Below are 26,764 nucleotides of genomic sequence, written 5' to 3'. Positions count from 1 at the left end.
TTGAACTAGATGCTCTCCAAGATGTATGATATTGAACATTTGTTTGGTGAAATGTTTGTTTGAGATTTACTTCTTGGCAGACGGGTTATACGTGTGCACTCAGACTTAAGAAAATTCAATTTTAGAAGCACTTAAATTAGGAAGTAATCAGATGATTCTGTTTTACAAAAAAAAGTCTGCAAGTTTCTTTTTAAGTGAATTTGCTTAGTGCATTTAAGAGTTTCTTTAAAGATTATAGACTAATTAATGAGCAATTTTAAGGTTAAAACCTTTGTATATTCTATTAAGAATCTGCTTATGGAGAACACTATACTAGAAAAATTAGATATGACTGGATATCTGCTCTCATAGAGTCTTTTTTACTCTAGTAGAATTGGTTAATTAGAAATTTATATGTAAAGATATCATAAATTATGAAGTAAGTTAAGAGTACAGAACAACTTTTTTGTTTTGCATAACGCAAGATTAGCTGTATGGAGTTTATCTCACTTAAAGTTTTTTTTTTAAAAGCATTTATTAAATACCTACTATACTCAAGACAGTGTACCGGAAACACAGAGGCAAAGTAAAAACAAGATTCTTGCCTTCAAAGAATTTACATTCTTTTCACAAGTAAATATATAATTTGATTCGATGTTCAAGTCAAAAGAGATTTTTTTCCTGCATGAAAAGTCAAATTTTTATTTACTTTTAACCTTTTGTTCAATCCTGAGTATTCAGACATATCTAGAAAAAAATTCTTTCCTAAATACTTATGCCTCATGTCTATGACACATATTTTTGTAGGCAAGAAAAGTATACAGTGTAATATGTTCACTGTTAGCTTAAATTTGGAAAATATTTGATTTGCCTTACCTCATTATTTATATAATGTACATATTTAACACAGAATTTAATGGGATAGTAGAGCCCAATGAACTACTTCAATACTTTACCTTTTAGTGAAATTGGATGAGGACCTCCTATTCTTTCTTTATAAAGGAGTAGGGTCCCACAATCTCTTCAAATAAATTTTACAGCTGGGTTACCTGAGGTACGAAGAAACCATAGCAGTATCCTGTTCTATGGCTAAACTAACTATAAAGTTGGGTAAGTGTAGGATTATAGTGAAAAACTCTCTGTTTGAGTTAAGGTTTCCTGAATAAATCACCAAATAAAATGTAATCAAAAATGTTTATTTGTGTTGTGTTTACTTGAAAGTAACATTTTCCAGAAAAAAAAATACCAGAAAAAATACCAATGCACAATCCTTTTTATTTTGATTTTTTTTAATACTGTGCAGCTGCAATGTATCACTATTCTGTTTAATGTATGAACTAAAATGTACTTCTAAAAAACAGAATTTTTAAAAAGGAAACAGCTTTCCAATGCTTTTTTATCTTTGTTTATAGCTGGAGGGCTTTGAATGTTCATTTTCTCCATGACCTACTTAATTTCTACTAATGTGGATTCTAAAAGGGGATCACTAAATTAGTTAAAAGTTACTCTTTTTCAGGCGTTTCATTTAGTTTCATTTAGTCATTACTATATAATTGAAATTATTAAGATGTCATTATTTGTTTATCCAAAGTTCTATTATCCGCCTTGCATTTTAAATAGGCATAGTATTAGTAAATATCTTGAAGTAATTTATCATGTTTAGGACTTTGTAAATGCTATTGGCCTCTATTGCCGTAATATGGGAAAAATATCTTAAATATATGGTAAACCTCTTCCTTTTCATTTTCTTTCTAAATTGGTGTTACGGTTATTTTCTATATAGTTCATCAATATATACTGCTTCATGACATCTCTATTTTCTTGTTTTGTTGTTTAAATCTTACTTTTTATCTATTCCAGTTTATTTTGTTTCTGAGTCCTTGAAATTGAGTATACTACTTGGTACTTTTTCTTTGTCTCTCAAACTAAATTGTTTATTGTGTCTGTATTGCCAAAGGGCAATGGAGAAAGCATTTTTCAACCTACTATCCCTGACATAGCAAATGGAACTTGATAAACCCTTGATTGCCTAAGTGTCATCTGTACAGAGATGCTAATGGAACCCAGGGGAACTCCTCTTAGGGAAGAGTGTAGCTCAATCCAGAAAAGAGGGCCCAGGACTGACTCTTTGGGAAAGCCCAGTCCTTAGTAGGTAAGAAGAGGAGGTTGATACAGCAAAGGAGACGCTGTGGGAGTGACCAGAGGAGAACAATAGAGCAGTGCTCACAGAAGTCAAGGGACTAGAGCTTGTCCTGGGGGAAGGGGAGGGCCAGCAGTGTGAAATTTAGCAGTTAAAGACATCACTGGTAATTTTGTAGAGAGCTGTGGCATCAGTTGAGTTTTGGCATCTGAAGTGAGAGTGCAGGGAATTGATAAGTGAGTAGTGGGTTAGGGAATGGAGACCGTGAGTTTGGACAGCTCTTTCTAAGAGCTTGGCAATGAAAAGGAGAAATGATAATAGGACTGTTGCTTAAGCAATTGGCAGAATCAAGTGAAATGTTTTGTTTGTTTCGTTTTGTTTGTTTTTCAAAGATGAGTCTGACATGTTTGTAGGCAGTAGGAAAGGGGAAATTGACAAGAAAGGGAATGATTGGGGGTGAGTGTTTCTGGAGGGAATGGGTGCAAGAGAACAGCTTCCAACAGATTGAGGAGCCCCCTCCCCTGCCCTGTTGGTCAGTTAGAGGAAAACTGATAAGATTTATACAGGATAAGGTGTGTGAATGGATGTCTTTGGAGGAAATACTTGTATCAATATGATCGAAGACCTCCAAGTCCTAACTTTGATACCATATAGAAGGAAGCTCTGGATTGGGACTAAAGACCATATTTAAACTAGTATTTTGTGTTTTAGAGTATAAAATGGGACAGAAGTCACTCAGTTCTTATTAAGGACTCCTCTTATACAGAGTATGGCAGGGGCTCCTTACCAACTCCAAGAGCACATAAAAAGTTTTCTATTAAGCCTTTAAAGTTCTTCATAACTTAGCCTCTTCCTGCCTTTCCAGTTTGCCTGTGCTTCTTTCCACACACTCTTTAATTCAGCCACCCTGGCTTATTCACTGTTCCTCACACACAGTCCTTCCTCACTTCCACCTCTTGGTTTTCTAGGCTTCCTTCAAGTCTTAATGCAAATCCAGCCTTCTGCAGGAGGCCTTTCCCATCCCCCCCAACTGCCTTCCATTCTGAGATTACCTTCCAGCTACAGCGTATTTGCCTTTATGTACCTAGTTGTTTACATGTTGTTTATCCCATTAGAATGAAAGTTCCTATCTTAGTGTGAATGTGTCTTGCCTCCCCAATCAAGTTATAAACTCATTAAGGGTAAGGAATATGTCTTAAGCTTTAATGTATTTTCTAGAATGTATTTGATTGTTTTGTGCTTTGTAGGTGCTTAAATAAATGTCCCAGAGGACTTAGTGCAGTTTAGGCTATTAAAACTTGAGTTTTTGTTTTTTTTTAAGTTTTGAACTACCAACAGTTAACGGTTAGTATTAATCCATCAAACAGCGTTTGACATGTTGTGTTCTAGGCCATGTGGTAAAGTACTTAAGATAACAAAGAAAGGTAAAAATTTGCCCATGATCACAGAGCTAGTATACATCAAAGGCAAGACTTAAATTTAGGTTTATCTGATTGTGAGGATAGGTTTGCCCCCCATTACATCATATTCACTCTCACTAGAAAAACATTGCTATTAAAAATATGGAGTTTTGGGGGGCAGCTAGATGGCATAGTGGATAGAGCTCCAGCTCTGAAGTCGGAGGACTTGAGTTCAAATACAGTCTCAGACATGTAACACTTAGTTGTGTGACCCCGAGCAAGTCACTTAAGCCCCGATTGCCTCACCCCCCCCAAAAAAGAAAAAGAAATATTTATTTTTGTGTCTAGAAAAAGATTGGAATTATTACAAGTACTGTACAGTTTTTCAAAACTATATTTCTCTTCTCTTCCGAGAGTTCTTCCAAAGGACTTATATTCCTTTTCAATTTTGAACTATCTAGTTATCTGTATTATATTTATATACATCTATACACACACGCGCACTTGCTTGTGTGTGTATGTATTGATGAACAAACTCCATGCAACTATGTATTGCGGTCTGAAAAACAGATTTGTTTGTTTTTTTTCTATTGGTATTTTCATTTGTCATTCTCATTTAGGAAACTGATGATGTTGGGGGAGGGGTTTGATGTCATCAGAACTTTATTATCAATAAACTATAGCATCATTAGGACCTCTTTATCTATGGATAAATAAAAATACCTTCTTCCATTTGGACTCAGTGCTGGACATCCTCCATTATAATAGCAAATACCTTTAATGAACCCATACTTCCCTGTTTTATGCCTTGATAATAATAGGAAGGCTGTTGAACCAAGCCATCTCTGTTGTGTTGCAACCTGTGTTGCTCTAGAAGGCCTGTTTAATTTCAACACACAATGGGAGACACCCTGCTACAGGAGAGTCCCTAAGGCAGCATTCTGCTCCAGTGAATCAAATGTCCTTCTTTAGTCAACAAACACAATAAGATCTTGTTTTATCTCTGCCCTTCAGTCAGCCACGTGACTGCACACACCAGGTCCATTATAGAATGCAACTAAAAAAAAAACCTCTTCTGTTTCACTCTTATGCATCCCCATCAAGAATGCCCTGAAATATGCAGACTGTTCTTATAAAGATTCCTCAAAGATAGGTAATCAGTCATATAGGTTGGCAGGCACAGATAGCTTCTGATTCATCATTTCTTATTAGCAACAATTTCCATGATTTTTTTCTAAGCACCAATATCCTTCCCTTTCCATCCTGAAAATTGATCCCACCATTGGAGATCAATACTAAATTATTATCCCTAAATTGTGTTACTTCCTGAGTGGACCTCCCTATTGACCTGTTTTGGTCCAGCTACTTTTCCCATCATAGCTTTCTTTAATGTGATTTTTCAAAATTTAACTTTTGTTTATTTTTAAAACAGACTTTTAAAACTCTTTTTTGTTCAGTTCCAAATTCTCTTCTTCCTCCTTCCCCCATTGGCAAAAAAAAGGCAAAAAAAAAAAACAGCTCTAAAATTGTTTAATGTGATTTCTACTTCCTCATGCAACCACCAGCGTTGATGTTAGAACCTAAGTGTTGTGGCTACACTTTTGTTGATAGAGAAAAAAATTTTTGAAGAGAAGCTTTGACAAATATTTTATATTTTTCTTCATATGTCTTCCCCTCCCAAACTCTCCTCCCCTCCCCACCGCCCAGTGTTTTATTTTTTAATTCTCTCTGGAGTTGCGTTAGCTCATTCTTTCTCACCAAGCCATCTATAAATTTTATTTTCTTTCATTGCTTCTTGATATTTTTATGAGGAGACATATTGCCTATAAACTTTTATCATGTTCCTTTGCAAGATTTTATCAATGAGTTTATGTTTTGCTACTGTTGGTTGTAATATTTCCTCACCATGTCTAATAAATGAAACATCCTCTGTCTGAGGCAATCTTGAGGTTTCTCTGGCCTCCCCATTGTGGTTATTGATTTATACTGGTTAAGCTTTTTTAGAAAATGGTGCTAACTTATGATCTTTCTCCTACTCATTTTCCATCTTTAGATATCAATAGCTTGTTTAGGTTAGGTTGGAGTTACTTCAATAGAAGACTAAATCTTATTTTTATCCTAATTTGGTTGGTTTTCAGTCCCCTTGGGAAGATTAATAACGTAAATTAGGTTGCTGTGTGCCTAATATTCTCAATATTCTCCTTTTGTGTGTGAATCTGACAGTTTTCCTTCTAGGAAGTGGACTACAGTGACTTCAAAAATGTTTGGCAAACACTTACTGGATATTCTAACAACAACAACAATGGTAATATTTCCTAACATTTATATCGCACCACTATTTTCTAAGCATTGTGCTATGTGCTTTACAAATATAATCTCATTTGATCTTCGCAACACTGCGAGGTAGGCTCTATTACTATCCCCATTTTTACAGTTGAGGAAAGTGAGGCAAACAGGTTGTGTCTTGTCCAAATTCACATAGCTAGTAAATATCTGAGGCCAGATTTGAACTCACTCTTCTCTTTTTTCCCACTTGACAGTATTTTAGTTATTATTATTATTATTTATTTTTTATTATATATAATATTATTATTTTTATTATTACATGCAAAGATAGTTTTCAATATTCACTTTTACGAGATTTTAAGTTCCAAATTTTTTCTCCTTCCCTCAACTCCTCCCTCTCCAAGATGGCATGCAGTCTAATATAGGCTACACATGTGCAATCACATTAAACATATTTCCACATCAGTCATGTTGTGAAAGAAAAAACAAAACAAAAAGAGAAAACAGTATGCTTCAATCTGCATTCAGATTCCATAGTTCTTTCTGTGGATGTGGACAACATTTTCCATCATGAGTCCCTTGGAATTGTCTTAGGTTATTGCATTGCTGAGAAGAGCTAAGCCTATCAAAGTCGGTCCATTGCACAATGTTGTTGTTACTGTCTACAGTGTTCTCTTGGTTCTGCTCGCTTCACTCAGCATCAGTTCATGTAGGTCTTTCCAGGTTTTTTTGAAATCTGCCTGCTCATCATTTCTTATAGAACAATAGTATTCCATTACCTTCATGTACCACAACTTGGTCAGCCATTCCCCAGTTGATGGGCAACTTTAATTCTTTGCCACCACAAAAAGAGCTGCTATCCTTTTCCTTTTTTTTTTTTTAATGTTCTCTTTGGGATACAGACCTAGTATCAAAGGGTATGCACAGTTTTGTAGTCCTTTGAGCATAGTTCCAAATTGTTCTCCAGAATGGTTGGATCAGTTCATAACTCTACCAACAATGCATTAATGTTCTAATTTTCCCACATATTCTCCAGCATTTATCATTTTCCTTTTTTTGTCATATTAGCCAATTGGATAAGTGTGAAGTGGCACCTCAGAGTTGTTTTAATTTGCATTAATCAATAGTGATTTAGAGCATTTTTTTCATATAACTGTAGATAGCTTTAATTTCTTCATTTGAAAACTCTCTTGAACTTAGTCTTCTGACTCCAGGCCTAGCCCTCTATCCATGGCTCCATCCACCTGCCTCTTATTCATAATGCTGTGCTAGTCACTAGGAAATCTCAAATTGATAAATGGCCAAAGATATGACTGGGCAGTTTTCAGAGGAAGAAATCAAAGCTATCAGTAGGCATATGAAAAAATGCTCTGAAACGCTAATAAGACAGATACACATTAAAACAATGCTGAGGTACCATCTCACACCTATCAGATTGGCTAAGATGGGGTAGGGGGGAAGGAAAATGACAGATGCTGGAAGGTATGTTGGAAAGCAGGTACACTCACTGTTGGAGAATCTAGAAAAAAAGAATAAGGACACCAGGTCATTGTCAGATGAGAAGTTTGGAGTCCAGTTAATAAGATAGAACATGCCTGATACATGAAAATGTATACAGGAAAATACATGGATGCATGAAAAGCATAGAAAATGGTTTTATTCAGCAAACTGAATATCTACTTTGATACTAGATACAGCAAAGATATAACAGGTTCCTGTCCTTTGGCTCTTAGTCTGTTTGTGGTTTATAGCAGATGCTACAAAATTCATTAGCAATACAAAATATATAGATGAAGAGACCCATAGTATAGATAAGTATTAGGAAGGATTTCAAAGTGGAGAGATTATGGGTGAAAGTTTTTATAGAAGATGCAGGACTTGAGTCTGGTCTAAAAAGATGCAGTTCATTTGAATAGGCAGAGGGGAAGAGAGGGCAGTCTAGGTAAGGAATATTTTATAAACAAAAGTAGCAGCCAGCAAGGGACATTCAGGCCCAGTTAGCCAAATTGGAGCTGAGGATTTTATAAATAGTAAGGAGACATCATTATGGCATGGAATGCCAAGAGGTGGTATGGAATGGTTGTGGTTTTTGTCTTTCATTCTTGAAGAGGACCCATATGACATCACTATGCTTACTTAAGTCAAGATTCAGTGTGTCTGACTGTGGCTGATCAGGCCAATACAAACTCAGAATGCTCTACCACAGGTTGGGCACAAATAGTCCGTGTGAACGTTTGGGGTGGATACTTCAAACTTGCTCATCCAGGATTTCCTTTGAGCTATTTCAATTCTGCTTTGCTCATAGAGCACAGCACCTTCTCTGATGTGGGAACGTCATTCTGACCGGTCCTGTGCCAGTGTCTTCCATGTCACACAATCAATTCCAAAGTTCTTGAGAGAGACCTTGAGAGTCTCCTTGTATCGCTTCTTCTGACCACCGTATGAATACTTGGCCTGTGTGAGTTCTCCATAAAATAGTCTTTTTGGCAAGGGTACATTTTGCATTTGATTTGCTGTTGCCAACTGTGTGTTCGCTCAGTTTTCCCTCCAAGTTAGCAACAAACTGTTCCTGCTCAGAGAAGAGCTCTAATTTGTTGACAATTTTTCCGATAGTCATTTTGCCTTGGGTGCGCCACTTTTGCTGAATGCGAATATTTAGCTTGGAAAGGATAAGTCTATGATCAGTCCAGCACTGTGCACCACACATTGCCTTTGTCACTCTCACATCCTGTCTGTCCCTCCTCCTTACAAGCACTTAGTCTATTAAATGCCAATGTTTGCTGCGAGGGTGCATCCGTGAAGTTTTATTGCATTTAGGTAAACAGAAGACAGCGGTGGCAGTGAGGTCATGAGGTGCACAAGTCTTCAGTAGTAAGTGACTATTGGTGTTGCTGTTTCCAACTCCATTCCTCCCTAGGACTTCCTGCCAAGTCTGGTAATCTGAGCCTATTCTAGCATTAGAGTCAGCCAGAATTATACGCTTGCCCTCTTTTGGCACATTGATGATAAGGGTCTCCAGGTCTTCATAAAATTTTTCTTTGACCTCATTAGGGTTCCTCATGGTGGGAGCATAGGCACTGATGATGGTGGTGTGACATTTTCCCACAAGTGGCAGTCACATTATCATGAGCCTGTCGTTCACTTCTTTTGGCAGGCATACAAGCTTGTTGATTAGTTTTGATTGCAAAACCTATGCCAGCTTCACAGCGCTCCCCTTCACTGTGGCCACTCCAGAAAAAAGTGTGTCCAGCTTCGACTTCAGTAAGCTGGCCTTCATTTGCCAGCCTTTTTTCACTCAGGGCTGGTATTTGGATGCGATACCTACTGAGTTCTCCTGCAACAATTGCTGTTTGTCTTTCAGGTCTACTGGATTTTGTGTTGTCTATAAGTCTGCGCACATTCCATGTGCCAGTGGTGAGTGGAATCGTCTTTGGAGACATTTTTGTACATTTCTTTGTGTTTTGGCCGCAGAGTGGGATTCTCCACCTGCCACAGTAATCAGGCCAGGGTTAGGTAAGCAGACAATTTTTAGGGCACCTTTTCTAGCTTCTTCCTTACACCAAGAGGTGGGCAGTGTGATCCTTAAAAGGCTGCTCAAACACCCGGGGCCCTGCCGAATCCCTCTGCTGCTTACAGTGAGAAACGACTCTATGGCCTGGGCCGCCTCTGTGCAAGATTGTGACTACAGCTCCCAGTGTATCCGCATCTGCTGCTTTGTCACTTGCCTGTCACCACAGGACTTTGAGATAGGTGTAATGGTAAAATGGTATGGGTGATGTCTTTTGATTCGTGTGTAAATTGGATTTAAGTGAGGCAGAGTTGCACAAAATTGTTGGCCTCACTCTGTCCTCCAGAGTCATCACAGTCCAGTGGCAGGAGAGAATCAAGACAGCTACTGACTGCTCAAGATGCAGTAGATGACCTTAGTGTCTTCAATGTCTAACCAAGCTCTAAGCACTCCACTGTGCTTGCTTCAGCTGCCTTCATGGGCATTGGAGCAAATTGTTCTCATCCACCCATTCCACCAGGGTAAATCTTCACATGCTTGGGATAGACAGCCCCCTAATTCACCAATGGGTTTGAGACCCCTTGGTTACCTTCAACCTGGTCCAGCCCATCTGCCAAAACAGTTTGCTGGGGCATGGCCACTGTGCTTGCCACAGCTTCTTGGAGCCACAGGTGAGAGTTGGGTGGAACAGGTGGACACCAGAGGTGGAAAGCAGCCCTGAAAAGGGCTTGGCAGTCATCACACCAGAGGTACCAGCCTTCCCTGAACACACCCTACACCCTGGCAGTATGGAATAGTGAATAGAGGACTGATTTTGCTGCCTGGAAACTTGAATTTTTTTTTTTTCCAATTGAGAAATTTATTTAAACTGGTCAAATAAAACAGATGCCTCCTTGTCTCTGTACTTAGAAGGTGTTGGGCCTCTTGGTAGTAAAACATGGTTTGTGCTGGCAACGCAGAACTCTGTGGAGCAGAGGGGACTTGATTTTGGAATCGTGAAACTGCATGACTGCAGGCTGGCGGCACTTGGTGGCAGGAATTTCTTCCACTTTCATGATCTGGATGGAGTGGGCCTGGGCATGGTGATGGGCTCCCATATCTCGGTAGCACTGAGTGACGGCACCAGTGGTGGTCAGGTCCCTTTACATGTTGTGGGTCCCACTCCTGGAATTGTAGCATAGCTAGATGCCAAAAATTTCCACTCTAAGAGGGGACTTTTCAAAGACCCGTCCACAGTATACGATTTCTCCAGAGGACTTCTTCACCTTTTTCAGCTGAGAAACGAAGTACCAGAACTGGGACTTTGCTATAACACGATTAGGAGCAAAGATCTGCATCTGGTAAAGAGGTGGCACTGGACTCTTGGGAGTAGGCAGGCAGTGTCCAACTACCTTATACTCTCTCAGGGTGCCCGAGGCCTTCATGGTGCTGCCGCCTCGCTCCCCGCCAGCCCGCAAAAGCGGAAAACTTGAATTTAAGTTCCTCTTCTGACATACTGGCTATGTCAGACCCTAAACAAGTCACTTAACCTCTTAGTGCTATAATCAGTTTCCTTTTTTAAAAAAATTCTTTTTTTTTCCCAGTTCCCAATTCTCCCCTTCTCCCCCACCCCCAACCCAATGAGATGGCAAGAAAAAGAAAAAGAAAACCTGTTACGTATGCGTATAGTTTTTGGCAGGGCAATTGGGGTTAAGTGACTTGCCCAAGGTCACACAGCTAGTACATGTGTCAAGGCTGGATTTGAACTCAGGTCCTCCTGACTCCAGGGCCAAGGCTGTACTCACTGCGCCACCTGGCTGCCCCTATACGTGTATAGTTATACAAACATTTCCACATTAGCTGTGTTATGAACAACAAAAAAAGGAGATTTAAAAAAATAAATTTATTTATTTTTAACAGTCTTTTCAAATTTCAAGTTCCAAATTCTCTCCTCTCCCACCCCTCCCCCATCCACTGAGAAGGCAGTCACCTAATATCAGTTATACATGTGAAACCTTGGAAAACATTTCCATATTAACCAGATCAAGGAGAAAAGAAAAGAAAAGAAAGAAAGTTACACTTCAGTTTGAACTCTCTCCCTCTGAAGGTGAATAACATTTTTTCATGAGCCCTTTGGAATTGTTCCAGATTGTTTCATTCATTAGAATATCCAGGTCTTTCCCACTTTAGAATGATTACAGCATTGCTGTGCACAATGATCTCTTGGTTCTTGTCAGTCCACTAGAGATCTTGCCATATTTTTTGAAACCACCCTCTTCATCATTCATTAGCACAGCAGTAATCCGTCAAACCTATGCCACAGCTCGTACAGTCGTTCCAATTGATAAGCATCCCCTCAATTTCCAATTCTCTGCCACTACAAGGAGAGCTGCCCTAAATATTTTTGTGCATATAGATCCTTTCCCTTTTCTTAATGATCTCGTTGGGGTACAGACCTAGTAGTGGTATTGCAGGATCATAAGATGCACAGTTTGATAGCCCTTTGGGTACAGTTCCAAATTATTCCATACAATGTTTTGACCAGTTCAAAATTCCACTAACAGTTTATTAACTTATCTATTTTCCCTCATCCCCGCCAGCATTTGTCATTTCTGAGAGGCATCAGGTGGTACCCCAAAGTTGTTTTAATTTATATTTCTCTTATTTAGTATTTTATTTTTCCCAGTTACATACAAAAACAATTTTTAACATTCATTTTTAAAACTTTAAAGTTTTAAAACTTAAAAGTTCCAAATTCTCTCCCTTGCTCCTCACCCCCATCCCAACCCCACCATTGAGAAGGCAAGCAATTCAATATAGGTTATACATGGGTAGTCATGGAAAATATTTCCATAATAGTCATGTTGTGAAAGAAAACAGACTAAGAAAAAAAAAAAACAACCACCCTGTTTCCAGGGCAGAAAAGAGTAAAAGTAAAGCTACAGGTAAAACTTCAGGTAATTTTCTAAGACCAGAAATTTCAGAGAAGGTTCCAACTTGCATCTGTACATGAAGTATCTGTACCCTATGTCTCCTATGTGTCAAATCAAAAGTTCAGTTCCTACTAAGCCCTGTTGAATCCCATACTGTTGGGAAAAGAATAATTAAATAAAAGCCTTGGAGGAAAGAATTAGGAGCATAAATAACTTAGAAAAGCTATTGCTACCAAAGAAATAGATTCCCTGAAAACTTGAATCGAACACACAAAATTGACTCCACAAGACAGCAACAAATATTAGAACAAAATCAAAAGACTGAAAAAAATAGAAGACAATTTGAGATATATGACATTAAAAATAATTCACCAGGAAAAGAGATCAAAGAGAGACAGTATAAGAATCATTGGGCTACTTGAAAAACAAAATTAAAAAAAGCAACCTGTACACTGTATTTCAAAAAACTAAATTAAAACTGCCCATATCTATTAGAACCAGAGAGCAAAGGAAAGATAGAAGGAACTTAACAATTGCCTCCTGAAAGCAATCTCGGTGTAAAAATTCTATAAATATCATAAGAAAAATGCAGAGCTCCCATGCCAAAGAAAAAGTACTTCTACAGTCCAGAAAGAAGCAATTCAAGTACCAAAGATCAGTCATCAGGATCATATAAGACCCAGCAGCTTCTACTGTAAATAAAAGGAGATCTTAGAATATAATATTCCAAAATTCAAAAGAGAAAGATTTACAACCAATAATAACTTACCCTACAAAGCTACATATAATTCTCCAGGAAAATTAGAACTTTGATGAAAGAACTATCAAGCATTTGATATGAAAAGGCCAGAGCTGAGTAGGAACTTTGAAATACAAAATCCAAGAGTCCAGAGAAACCTAAAAAGGTAAATTTATAAGGAAAAAAAAAGCATTCCAGCAAGCAAATTGGTTCCTTTTTTAGAGTTTTTAGAGGGGAAAAATAAGGTAGGATAAAAGGAATACATCCATGTAGAAGGGAGAATGGAATGGAACTTGCATTTCTTGTAATTGGAGTACTTGAGAAGAGTATACAAATATGTAATATGGGGTGGTGGGGAGTGAGCATCATCAGATGAACCTCACCTTATCTGAAATGGAGTTAGTAGAGTTGAATACACACAATTTGGTGTAAAAATACATCAAACTCAACAGGGAAACAAGTGAGGATGGGAGAATGAGGTGGGTGGGAGGTTGGTCATCAAGAAGGAAGATAATGCTGGAGAGGAAAGTCACAATCAAAACAAACTTCCTGATCCTGATGTGAGAATTAAGAAGACAGGAATGGGGGGAAGAAAAGGGGTGAATGCCTTAGATCACTTCTTGGGTAATTGGAAAATGAGCAAATTGTGTAGAGGAATTTAATAGAGTATTGTGTTATAAATTAAAGATAATTTAAGATAATCATGTATTGAATGAACTGAATGGAATTCCAACAATTTATACAAGGGCAGCAGCATTGTACAGAAAAACAATTTTGAAAGACTTAAGCTCTGATCGTTACAGTGACCAACTATGTCTCCAGAGGACCAATGGTGAAACATGCTCCCCACCTACTGACAAAGAGGTGATGTGTGTACACAAGATACAGAAAGACATGTATTTTTGTACATATTCATTGTGTGGATTCATTTTACTCCTTTATGTGGGGAGGAGGAGGAGGTAGCAAAAGAGATTTAAAAAAAAAACAACAGAGGCCCATTTTAAAAAAATGAACAGAAGAGAACAGAAGGAAGTTCATAAGGAAGCATAGACAGGCTGAACAGTTTTTGAAAATAATGTATAGAATTGTACAGATTTTTTTTAAAGGTGGCATGAAATAGAGATTCATTGTTTGATCTAGACTCTTTTGTGTTCTGCCATGTGTCTGGAAATTCTGTTTCTTTATCTGTCTCTGTTTCTCTCTCCTCCTCTTTCCTCCTCTTTTCCCCTTTCTGTCTCTCTCCCTATCTCTGTCTTTCTCCCTCTCCCTCCCTCCCCACGTTTTTCTTTCTCTATCTCTCTAGCTCTGTATCCCTACATACAGAATTTTAAAAAAATCCCTCCCCCCATAAAACCCAAAAAAGCTATGAATCAGTTTCTGCCTGAAAATGTGTATAGTGCATATTTCTCAAAATTCAAGCCTGTTTATGAACCTGAGTTTAAAGGTGTTTAAGGTTTATAATAAAAGTATAAACATGAAGTTGATTAACATAAAAAGGTAGACCATGGAACGATAGCACTTTTAAAATTCTTGTAAGGATTTTTTCTGAGCCTCTAACTGCTCAATTGAAAGTGCTTCTAATTGTTGCTTGTCTCAGTAATAAGAGATTAAGTACCAAGTATTAGGGGGAGGAAGGCTGAAGTGGGTAGGCTTGGATGGCACTAGGGGAGAATAGAAATTAAGAACTTAGTGCTGGGAATGGAATTCTAAAGAAAATAGTCTTTCCTTGGTTTCAGGGATACCAAAGGCTGAACTCTGCTGGAAGACTTCTAGTATGACATTTTCCAGATTCCGTGTAATTTCAGAAATCTAGGTCCAGTCTATAAGCTGCCTGGTAAATCATGACCACTAGTAACAATGTTTTTAATTTTTTTGAAGTCTTGCCTCACTGTCATAATTATTAATAATAATAGTTTAACACATTTAAGATCCAACTGTGTTGAAGGCCGTGAGTATTAGGGTTAACAGCTAGTAGTCTAGTTTGGCTGTCACTTAGAGTGTATGAAAGGGAATAATGTGAATCAAGACTGGAAAGGAAGGATGAAATCAGAATGTGGAGGGCCTTAAATGCCAGGCTAGGGAATTTGAGTTTTATCTGTCATTAGTGAATCATTGAAGGTTTTAATAATTTATCACAGCTCCTCACATTTATATGTGCATGCTTTACATTTGGTTACTGCTGTGCTTTGGGATTTGCATTTTTTCCCATGATAAATGTAAACAGTAATTACACGAGTATTATCAACATTTTACAGATGAAGAAGCTGAAGCTCAGAGAGATCAAGGGACCTTCCCAAGATCATGTAGCCAATATTTCAACTCAACTTGAAGACTGTTTTTTTCCTATTATACTTTGTTGCCTCCCTATGCTTTCATTTCTGTTGTAATTTTATAATCAATATAGCAAATGTAGAAATACATTTCTATAGTGTTTCATCTCAGTTACAGAATCTCAGAGTTGGAAGAGACATTAGAGAGTTAGTCAACTCCCCCCTACCCCCACCCCCCCAAGCCTGATTTAAAAATCCCTTCTACAGCATAACATATCCTCACAACCCTGGAAGCCAGGTAATGCAAATATTATCACCTCTATTTTAATAGGAAATAGCCTCAGAGAGGCTAGGATTTGCACCTGTTTTCTGACTCCCAAGTCCAATGATCTTTTCCTTTTTATTCCTCAAAACTGATTTAAAAAAAGAGGCATGGAAGAAGGAAGATACTGTCTTGAAAGTGGGCATGCATCTATCTAGTGGCAGATCTGGGACACTGGAATGGCCCAAGACTGAATCCTCAATGACTATTCACTGTTCTCCCAGATTCCGATATTATACTTGGTATTAGAACAGGAAACTTTATTTAAATGGCCCCAGTGGAAACCAAGTAGTATAGGACCATTTTTTCTAAAACTCAAATTGTAGTTCTGCCCTAGGAAAGGCAGTTTATACCCAAGGCACTGGTCAGGGTAACTAGGTCAATACAAAGTCTAGAAAGTAACAGTAAGAACACTATTTCCAGTGGCAATTTCAGACACAGCTTCTATCTTAGCAAGATCTGAGTGAATGAGGATAACCACAACTGTACTAGTAATAAAGATAATACATTTACTATAGCACCTGTCAGTTTCCTTATAAAACTTGGGAGATAGGTATTACAGACATTATCATTCTCATTTTACAAATAATTTACATTTTTGTAGGACTGTAAGGTTTACAAAGTGCTCTTCCCACAACACTATATGATTGTGCAAGTGTTATTAACAAAATTTTGTTTTCTAAACTTCACAAACACCAAAATAAATGAACATTTCCATATATAAAGCAGAACAGAAAATTACTATTACAGGCAAAACTGTGAATTTTGGTTATATGAACTTGATTTTTTTTAAAGTAAAATTCAATATGTTACACTGAAAATTATCTTGTTTATCTGTGTTTCCTTCAAGTGCTTTTTTTTGCACATTTAAAAACTGCTTCAGTGATTCCCCCCTCCCTCAAAACACTATTACTAGTTCCCCTCTTTCCTCCAAATTTCTAATACAAAAAAGAAAAACATAGTCCTTGTAACAAATAAGCATAGTCAAGCAAAAAAGAAATACATACATTTGCCATGTCTAGAAAAGTATGTCTGTTTCTGTAAGTCCAATCTCCTCTGTTAGAAGGTGGGTAGCATGCATCATCATTCTTCCATAGTTGGTCATTGCATTGGACTGAGTTCCTAAGTCTTTCAAAGTTTATGTGTATGTATACACACATATATATGTGTGTGTGTGTGTATATATATATATAATATATATATATTATATATATATATATACACATAGAGAGAGAGTGTGTATTTTTAGTTTTTGACATTTACTTCTATAAGATCAGAGTTGTTTATCTTTAACAGTTATTGTTGCTCTCTCCTTCTCACTGTACTCTGCATCATTTCATATAAGACTTCCCAGGTTTCTCTGAAAGCATCTCTTTTTGTTCATTTTTCAGCACAGTAATATTCCATAACATTCATATAATTTATTCAACCTCTGCCAAATCAGTGGACACCCTCTTTGTTTCAAGAACTTTGCTACAACAGAAAAAAACTTCTATAAATATTTTGGTTAATTTGTCTTTTGATGTCTTTGGATAATAGGCTGAGTAGTGGTAGTGCTGGGTCAAAGGCTATATATAGTTTAGTGACATTTGAAACACATTTTCACATTGCTTTCCAGAATGGTTGAACCATTTCAGAGCTCCACTAACAGTACATTGATGTACCTACTTTCCTTCCAGCATTTATTATTTTCCTTTTTTTTTCCCCACCTTTGACAGTCTGAAGAGTATGAGGTGGAATCCCACAGTTGTTTGTATTTGCATTTCCTTTTAATTATTAGTGATTTGAAAATTTTTTTCATGTCTGTTGATAGATTAGATTTCTTCCTTTGAGAATTGCCTGTATATATATATTCTTTCACTATATAACAGTGATTGGCTGTAATTATACATAGATACATACATATGTAAATAAAATATAAATATCATACTATATATGTATAATATATATTTGAATCAATTACATATCTAGTTTGGATATGAGATCTTTATCAGAGATATTTGCTGCAAAGATTTTTTCCCCCAGATAACTTTGTCATTTAATTTTAACTGCCTTGATTTTGTTTGGCAAGAGCTTTTCAGTTTTATGTAATCAGAATTGTACATTTTGCCTCCTCTTATTTTCTCTGTCCAGAGAGATGAAAAGATTGGCTCAGAGTCATACAGATAAAATATAGGAGCTAGGATTTTAACTGATCTGCTGACTCTAAATCGAGGACTTTTCCAGTGTTCTAGGAAGAATAATCCAGGTGCACCTACGTACAATAGATTGAAGAGAAAAAGAGGCTAGAAAGTCCTTTGAGCTTAGGAGAGCCTGGAGAGAGGTAGTTGGTCAGTAAACATTGAGGCAGCTCAGTGGGTAGAGTCAGGGAAACTCATTGAGATCAAATCTGGACTCAGACACTTAGTAGCTGTTGTGACCTTGAACAGGTCACTTAATCCTGTTTGCCTCAGTTTCCTGCTTTATAAAATGAGGTGGAGAAGGAAGTGGCAAACAGCTCCAGTATCTTTGCCCAGAAGACTCCAAATGGGGTCACAGAAGGGTCAGATCTGCTTGAGAATGACTGGGAACAGTGACAATAAAGCACCTACCTAAGTGCCTGGGGACATAAAGAAAGGCAAAAGGTAACTCCTCTGCTCCATGAGCCCATAGCCTGATGGGGAAGACAACATGCAAACAGATAATGTACAGGATAAATAAGAGATAACTAAGAGAGGGAAGGCACAAGAATTAAGATGGCTTGGGAAAGGCTTTCTGTAAAAGATGAAATTTTAGTTGAAGTTTAAAGGAAGCTGTGGAAAACAGTAGGTAGAGTTGTGGAAGGAGAGTAGTCCAGCTAGGGGACAACTAGAGAAAAGGTCCAAATTGGAGAGAGAGAGAGTATCTTGTTTGTGGAACAGCCAAGAGGCCGATGCCATTGGATTGAAGAGTATGTGGCTGAAAACGCAAGACTGAAAAAGGCAAGAAAAGGGTTATTAAGGCCTTTGAACACCAAACAGGATTTCTTGTTTCATTCTGGATATGATAGAGAACCACTAGAGTTCATTGAATATGGGGGTGACATGGTTGTGCCTGTGCTCACGTCTGAGTAAAGGATAGACTGGAGTAGAGAGAGACTTGTGGCAGGCAGACCAGCGTATTATAGTAATAGGACTGAAGTAACAGACTAGAAGGAAAAACTGATAATTGAGAGGGTGTTAAAATAGTCTCCATGAGAATAGGTGAAGGGTAGCTGAAATAAAAATAAGGAAGAATAGATGGGAGTGATATTACAGAGTTGGCACGTCTTGTTGAGGCTGCTTTCATATTTCATCCATCTCCTTTCTGTGTGTTTACAGTCGTTACCCTACTTTGGGCTCTCATCTCCTCTGGACTATTGTGGCAGCTTCCTAATTAGTTTCTTCCCTTTTCCTGTCTCATATTTCATATAACCGTCAAAGTAATCTTCCTAACATGTGGCTTACCGTAGCATTCCTCTACTTAAAAACCTGCAGTGGTTCCCTATTGCTTCTAGAATAAAATGCAGATTCCTTAGTCTGACATTAAGACCCTACCTCGTCTGGCTTCCGTCTATCCTTTCAACCTTATGCCAATTTGTACTGCTGGCTACTTCCTGAACTCAGTATTTTACCTTCTTCTGTCATTTTGCAGAAACATTTCTGATATTCAGAATCCTTACGTTCCTTCAAGACCCGACTTAGAACCACAAGGACCCTTCCAGCTCTGAATCTTTGATCGTATTACCGAGGGTTAACTCCTCTGAGAAGGCTTTCTTGATGCCTTCATTGTTGTTGCCCTCTTTCCGCTTAATTTTCTTTGTGCTGTTTTATTTGTATACAGATGACGTCTCCCTTCTTCACAGTAGAATGTAAGCTTCTTTAGGGCAGGGGTTGTCCTGTTTTTGCCTTTTGTATCCTCACTACCTAGCGTAGTACCTTAGGTATAGTATGTACTTAACGGTTTGTTTAATTGAACTGACAGAATGTGGCAGCAGGTTGGATATGAAGATTAATTGCCAGATCTGATGGTTTTTCTCTTTTCTCGTCCTTCTTGATCTGTCTTATGCATTTAACACTGTTGACCATGCTCTCTTCCTGCGCGTTCTGTCTTCTGTGGATCCCATGTCACTCTTCTCTCCTGGTTGGCCTCCCGCCTGTCGAGCTACTCCTACTGTGTCTCCTTTGCTGGTTTATTACCCATTTATGCCAAACTGTGGGTATTTCCCAAGACTTCCTCCTGGGTTCCCTTCTTTTCTTTTCTCTAGAAAGTATAGATACTCCCTCAGTGACTTCATGTGTCCTTTATTTATCTCTATTTGGATCATTCAATGATCTGTATATCCAGTCATATTCTCTCTTCTAAGTTCCAATATTGTGTCACCAACTTCCTACTGCACTTCTTTGAGCCATCTCAAACTTAACATGTCCAAAACACAACTCACATTTTTTCCAAAAACCACCTTTTTTTCAAGTTTTTCTGTTTCTATTGAAGGCACCATTTTCTTTCCAGTCACCTGGATTTGTAACCTCATTGTTACCTTCAGCTCATTGCTTTTGACCCCATATGTCCATTTCTACATCCACAATATCTCCAAGCTGACCTCTGTGTAAATATATAAGCAAACACAAAGTAATTTTGGTGGGCAGAAAGTGAGGTGGAGGGGGCTGGAAAGCAGGGACTTGCTTAAGCTCTCCCCCAGATCCCTCCAAACACCTATAAAAATGGCTCTGAACAAATTCTAGAGCTGCAGAACCAACAAAATAGCAGAGGGAAGCAGGGCTCCAGCCCAGCACAGCCTGGATGGTCACTGGGTAAGGTCTGTCGCATGGAGTTGAGAGCAGAGCGGAGCCCAGCGTGGGCCGTGCCTGAACCAACCAGACCGGGAGCCAGGCTGTGGGGCCCTGAAACATTGAGCTGTGGCAGTTACCAGACTTCTCAACCCACAAACACCAAAGACAACAGAGAAGGTTAGTGGGAAAAGCTGCTGGGAGGGAGTGAAAGGAGTTTGCAGTCCGCCACTGCCCTGGGGGCAGCAGAGATAGTGCAGGAGGTCTGAGGCTGCTTCCGGAGCTACAGCTGCAGTTGCTTCTGGCCCCAGGCCCGCCTGGGAAGAATTAAGCAGCAGATCAGAGCTGGAGCGCAAAGCCTGCTTTGCCCTGCCTAGATCTGGGCTGCAATCCTGCTTGGCAGGTCTTGGGGGAGAAGGAGCGCTGGTGTGGCAGAGCTTGCTGTGTAGAAATAGCTCTGAAAACAGCAGCGCAGCCAATAACACTTGGGACAAATTACTCTCTACTCTAAAAGCAGTTGTACCCTGACAAAAAGCTCAAGGGTCAAGTAGTTGGCTGGGAACATGGCCAGGCAGCGAAAACGGACTCAGATTCAGACTCAGACTTTGGAATCATTTTTTGGTGACAAAGAAGACCAAAACATACAGCCAGAAGAAGTCAACAAAGTCAAAGAGCCTATCTCAAAAGCCTCCAAGAAAAATATGAATTGGTCTCAGGCCGTGGAATAGCCCAAAAAGAATTTGGAAAAGCAAGTTAGAGAAGTAGAGGAAAAATTGGGAAGAGAAATGAGAGAGATGCAAAAAAACCATGAAAAACAAGTCAAGCACTTGCTAAAGGAGACCCAAAAAAATACTGAAGAAAATAACAACTTGAAAAATAGACTAACCCAAATGGCAAAAGAGCTCCAAAAAGCCGAAAGGAAGAATTAGCCAAATGGAAAAGGAGGTCCAAAAGACCACTGAAGAAAATATCACCTTAAAAATTAGATTGAAGCAAGTGGAAGCTAGTGACTTTATGGGAAATCAAGATATTATAAAACAGAACCAAAGGAATGAAAAACTAGAAGACAATGTGAAATATTTCATTGGAAAAACCACTGATTTGGAGAATAGATCCAGGAAAGATAATTTTAAAATTATTGGACTACCTGAAAGCTGTGATCAAAAAAAGAGCCTAGACATCATCTTTCAAGAAATCATCAAAGAAAACTGCCCTGATATTCTAGAACCAGAGGGTAAAATAGAAATTGAAAGAATTTACCAATTTACCAATTGCCTCCTGAAAAAGATTCCAAAAAGAAAACTCCTAGGAATATTGTCACCATATCAAGGAGAAAATACAAGCAGCTAGAAAGAAACAATTTGGGTATTGTGGAAACACAATCAGGATAACACGAAATCTAGCAGCTTCTTCAGTAAGGGACCGAAGGGCTTGGAATATGATATTCCGGAGGTCAAAGGAGCTAGGATTAAGACCAAGAATCACCTACCCAGCAAAACTGAGTATCATGCTCCAAGGCAAAATATGGGTTTTCAATAAAATAGAGGACTTTCAAGCTTTCCAGTGAAAAGACCAGAGCTGAGTAGAAAATCTGACTTTCAAACCCAAGAATCAAGAGAAGCATGGAAAGTAAACAAGAAAGAGAATTCCTAAGGGACTTACTAAAGTTGAACTGTTTTGTTTATATTCCTGCATGGAAAGATGATGTTTGTAATTCAGGAGACCTTTCTCAGTATCGGGGTAGTTGAAGGGAATATACATATTCAAAATCTTGTGGAAATCAATGCTGAAAACTAAAAATATTAAATAAATAATAAAATATAAATAAACAAAAGAAAGTGGGGTGGAGTGATCAGGAATGCCCCATGTGAGAGATGACACAAACTGAACCATAAAAGAGTCATAAAGGGTGTGTCTAAGTACATCATGAATTTAATACTCAAATTTAGAGAAGTCTTTAGCACATGAAGTTTGCTTCCTGACTATTACACTTTAATGGTTGCTCTCAGAGTCTCTCTTCACATACTTTTGAAGGTCTATAGTTTCAGGTGGATAGAATCAGGTGGTTCCATAAGTTGATTCACAAAGTTCTCGGATTAAAGACAACTCATACTAAATCACAGGCAACAATGTACAAATAGCTTGAGCCTATTTTGTAGCAGTTGATGGATTGTATTTATAGTGTGAGTGTAAAATAATATCAGTGGCTTGATTTTTTTTCCCCCTCAGAACTATTAAGTGAAGGGGATTTATTTTTATTTTATAGCTTACCATTAAAGTGATGTTCTTTATTTGTTTAGAGCCTCACACAGCAGAACATGTTGCCAACAGTGCTAAAGGGAGAATATCTGTTAAACCCGTCATTGACAATGTTTTGGTACAGGACTTTTTGCCAAGCTAGTTGATTTGCTATATTTGGGAATGTGGCCATACTCCTTAGACCAGAGTTTCCTATACTTTGAGGGTTTGGGGTTTTTTTTAATGCCAAATTCAGTAGTACTTCACAGAAATGTCACTGGTAGATATGACATGGGTCTAAATAAAGATGGAGAAAAAATCCTAGATGATTTCCTCTCTAAACATAGCTATTCCCTCTAGATTTTATATCTTTTTGGTCAATGGAAAAATAAATGTTTGGATTTTTGGGTGGTTTTATGTGTGTGTGAATGTTTTTACTGAATGAATAATGAAAAAGCATTTAATGAGTACTTACTATGTTCCAAACACTTCTGAATGACTGAGATTGTAATACGAAAAAACAGTTCCTACCCTACAGGAGCTTGCTTGAAAGACACTACATTCTTAGGGGAATGGTGGCCATGGGGCATGTTTTACTTTTTTTTTTTTTTTTTTTTTGGAAAGTTACAGTGTGGTTGTGTGGAACATTAGGAAAGTAGTTTATATGTTCTTGATAATTGTTTGCTAGCTGTCCAAAGGTATGTGTGTTTATAGAAGAGTAATTTTTTAAAATTATTTTTTAAAATTTTATTTATTTTTTATAGTGCTTTAAGGTTTTTTTAATTTATTTTTTCATATTTTATTATTTAATATTTTAGTTTTCAACATTGATTTTCACAAGATTTTGAGTTACAAATTTTCTCCCCATTTTTACCCTCCCCCCTACTCCAAGGTGGCCTATATTCTGGTTGCCCTGTTTCCCAGTCAGCCCTCCCTTCTGTCACCCCACTCCTCCTCATCCCCTTTCCCCTTTCTTTCTTGTAGGGAAGGATAGATTTTCTTATATATCTTATTTCCCAGTTGCATGCAAAAACAATTTTTTTTGAACATCTGATTTTAAAACTTTGAGTTCTAAATTCTCTCCCCTCTCCTTCCCACCCACCCTCCATAAAAAGCCAAGCAATTCAACATAGGCCACACATGTATCATTATGTAAAACACTTCCAAAATACTCATGTTGTGAAAGACTAACTATATTTCCCTCCATCCTATCCTGTCCCCCTTTATTCAGTTTTCTCCCTTGACCCTGTCCCTTTTCAAAAGTGTTTGCTTTTGATTACCTCCTTACCTGATCTGCCCTCCCTTCTGTCATCCCCCTTTTCTTATCCCCTTCCTCCTTTCCTATGGGGTAAGATACCCAATTGAGTGTGTATGTTATTCCCTGTTCAAGTAAAATCCGATGAGGGCAAGATTCCCCCTCACCTGCCCCCTCTTCCCGTCCTACAGAACTGCTTTTTCTTGCCAGTTTTATGTGAGATAATTTACCCCATTCTATCTGTCCCTTTCTCCCTCTCTCAATACATTTCTTTCTCACCCCTTAATTTAATTTTTTTTTTTAGATATCATCCCTTCATATTCAACTCACCCTGTGCCCTCTGTCTATACATATGTATATTCCCTTCAACTACCCTGAAAAGTCTTTTGAATTACACACATCATCTTTCCATGTAGTAATGTAAACAAAACGGTTCAACTTTAGTAAGCCCCTTATGAATTCTCTTTCTTGTTTACCTTTTCATGCTTCTCTTGATTCTTGGGTTTAAAAGTCAAATTTTCTATTCAGTTCTGGTCTTCTCACTGAGAAAGCTTGAAAGTCCTTTATTTTATTGAAGGTCAATATTTTGCCTTGGAGCATGATACTCAGTTTTGCTGGGTAGGTGATTCTTGGTTTTAATCCTAGCTCCTTTGACCTCCAGAATATCATATTCCAAGCCTGGATCTATTCTCCAGGTCAGTGGTTTTTCCAATGAGATATTTCATATTGTCTTCCATTTTTTCATTCCTTTGCTTCTGTTTTATAATATCTTGATTTCTCTTAAAGTCACAAGCTTCCACTTGCTCCAGTCTAATTTTTAAGGTAGTATTTTCTTCAGTGGTCTTTTGGGCCTCCTTTTCCATTTGGCTAATTCTGCCTTTCAAGGCATTCTTCTCCTTATTGGCTTTTTGGAGCTCTTTTGCCATTCGAGTTAGTCTATTTTTTAAGGCATTATTTTCTTCAGTGTTTTTTTGGGTCTCCTTTAGCAAGTGCTTGACTTGTTTTTTGTGGTTTTCTTGCATCACTCTCATTTCTCTTCCCAGTTTTCCTCTGCTTCTCTTCCTTGCTTTTCCAAATCCTTTCTGAGCTCTTCCATGGCCTGAGACCAATTCATATTTTTCTTGGAGGCTTTTGATGTAGGCTCTTTGACTTTGTTGACTTCTTCTGGCTGTATGTTTTGATCTTCTTTTTCCCCCAAAAAAGATACTAGAGTCTGAGTCTGATTCTGAGTCTGCATCCTTTTGCACTGCCTGTTCATGTTCCCAGCCAACTACTTGACCTTCAAGCTTTTTGTCAGGGCATGACTACTTGTAGGGTATAGAGTAATTTGTCCCAAGTGTTATTGGCTGTGCTGCTGTTTTCAGAGCTGCTTCTGTTACACCATCACTGCAAGCTCTGCCACACCAGCGCTCCTCCTCTCCCAAGAACCGCCAACCTAGATGGCGATCCAGATCCAAGCAGGACACAGCAAGAGAACCTGCCTCTGCGCCAGCAAAGCTCTCCTTGCACTCACGCTCTGAACCGCTGCTTGATTCCTCCCACCGTGTGAGGCAGGGACTCCGCAAGCAGATGACACTGGAGCTCTGGAAGCAGCCACAGGAGCTTCCTGCTGCTGCTGCCACCTCCGCACCACCTCTGCCACCCCCAGGGCTGGGACTAGACTGCTCTCACCCCTGTGAAGCAGTTTTCCCACTAACCTGTTTCGTGGTCTTTGGTGTTTGTGGGTTGAGAAGTCTGGTAACTGCCACAGTTCAGTAATATGGCCTAAGACCTGTTCCCCTTGACTCCCAGTCTGGTTTGTCCTGGTGTGGCCCATGCTGAGCTGTGCTTCCCCCTCAGCACCTTGCAGCACCTTCCTAGCGACCATCCAGGTTGTCCTGGGCTGGAGACTTTCCTTCTGCTATTTCATGGGTTCTGCAACTCTAGAATTTATTCAGAGCTATTTTTTACAGGTGTTTGGAGGGACCTGGGGGAGAGCTTAAGCAAGTCCCTGCTTTCCAGCTGCCATCATGGCTCAGCTCCCCTATAGAAGAGTAATTTGAAGCCAGTTTGTAGAAGGCCATAAAAACTGGGCTGAGAAGTTTGTCATAGAGGCAAAAGGGACCAGACCTTTAGAAGGTGGCCTTTGTATGGAAACTTGAAGAAGGGAAAAAATGAAAGCAAGGAGACCAATTAGGAGGTGGCTTCAGTGTTACTCTCCCTCCACATACCCTCAATTCTAGCTAGTCAGGGCTCTTCACTGTAAAATGAAGGTATTAGACTGCATGGCCTCTGAGGTACACAGATCTACAGTGGAGGTGCAGCTCTAAAGCTCTGGTAATGTGCTCCTGTATGAGCTTCCACATTAGGCTGTCCTTTTTGCCTGCAATATATTCTTTCCTCAATGTTACCTCTCAAAAATACTCATTTTGGTTCAATGCTCAGCAAAGGCACCACTTCCTTTATGATGTTATCCCTGAACTCCTCACACTGAGAAGTGTGTGGTGGAAATAGCCCTAGATTTGGAATTGAATGATATGGATTCACATCTGGCCTTCATGTGATCTTTGGCAAGTTGTATCCAATTGCGTTCTCAGTTTTTACTTCTGAGGAGGACTTGATGAACATGGTTGGACTAGATGGCATCCAAGGTCTCTTTGAGCTCTAAATCTGCCTTTCTTTGCATCAGTGTATGTGGATGAAGAGATCATTTGTAGCAATCAAGTGTTGTGCTTGGTGCTTTTTTGTTTTGTAGGTTCTGGTTTCATCTTTGTTTCTTTTTCTATTTGTGGTCCAAAGTTTTTAAAGAATCATCCTGATTCCTTATTGTGCACCAGGTAGCTCTTCAGTATCTATTGTTACATAATGTTATGAAGCTAGACTACTTAACTTGGTTATTTTAGTATGTCTTCAGAGCATTTCTTCCGGCTTTCCCTAACAGATGGTTGG

General features: G+C 38.6%; 1 protein-coding gene and 1 pseudogene across 2 annotated transcripts in view; one reads left to right on the top strand and one right to left on the bottom strand.

The window, feature by feature from the left end:
- The window catches only part of SETD3 (SET domain containing 3, actin histidine methyltransferase), a 135,487-nt gene that overhangs the window by 10,280 nt on the left and 98,443 nt on the right, over window positions 1–26,764 (top strand). The window lies entirely within an intron of this gene.
- Window positions 10,219–10,737, bottom strand: LOC118840667 (annotated as a pseudogene).

The sequence above is a fragment of the Trichosurus vulpecula genome, chromosome 3, assembly GCF_011100635.1.
Source record: "Trichosurus vulpecula isolate mTriVul1 chromosome 3, mTriVul1.pri, whole genome shotgun sequence".
NCBI lineage: Eukaryota > Metazoa > Chordata > Mammalia > Diprotodontia > Phalangeridae > Trichosurus > Trichosurus vulpecula.
The sequence above is the reverse complement of the archived record's forward strand: the minus strand, read 5'-3'. Positions and strand labels throughout refer to the sequence as shown.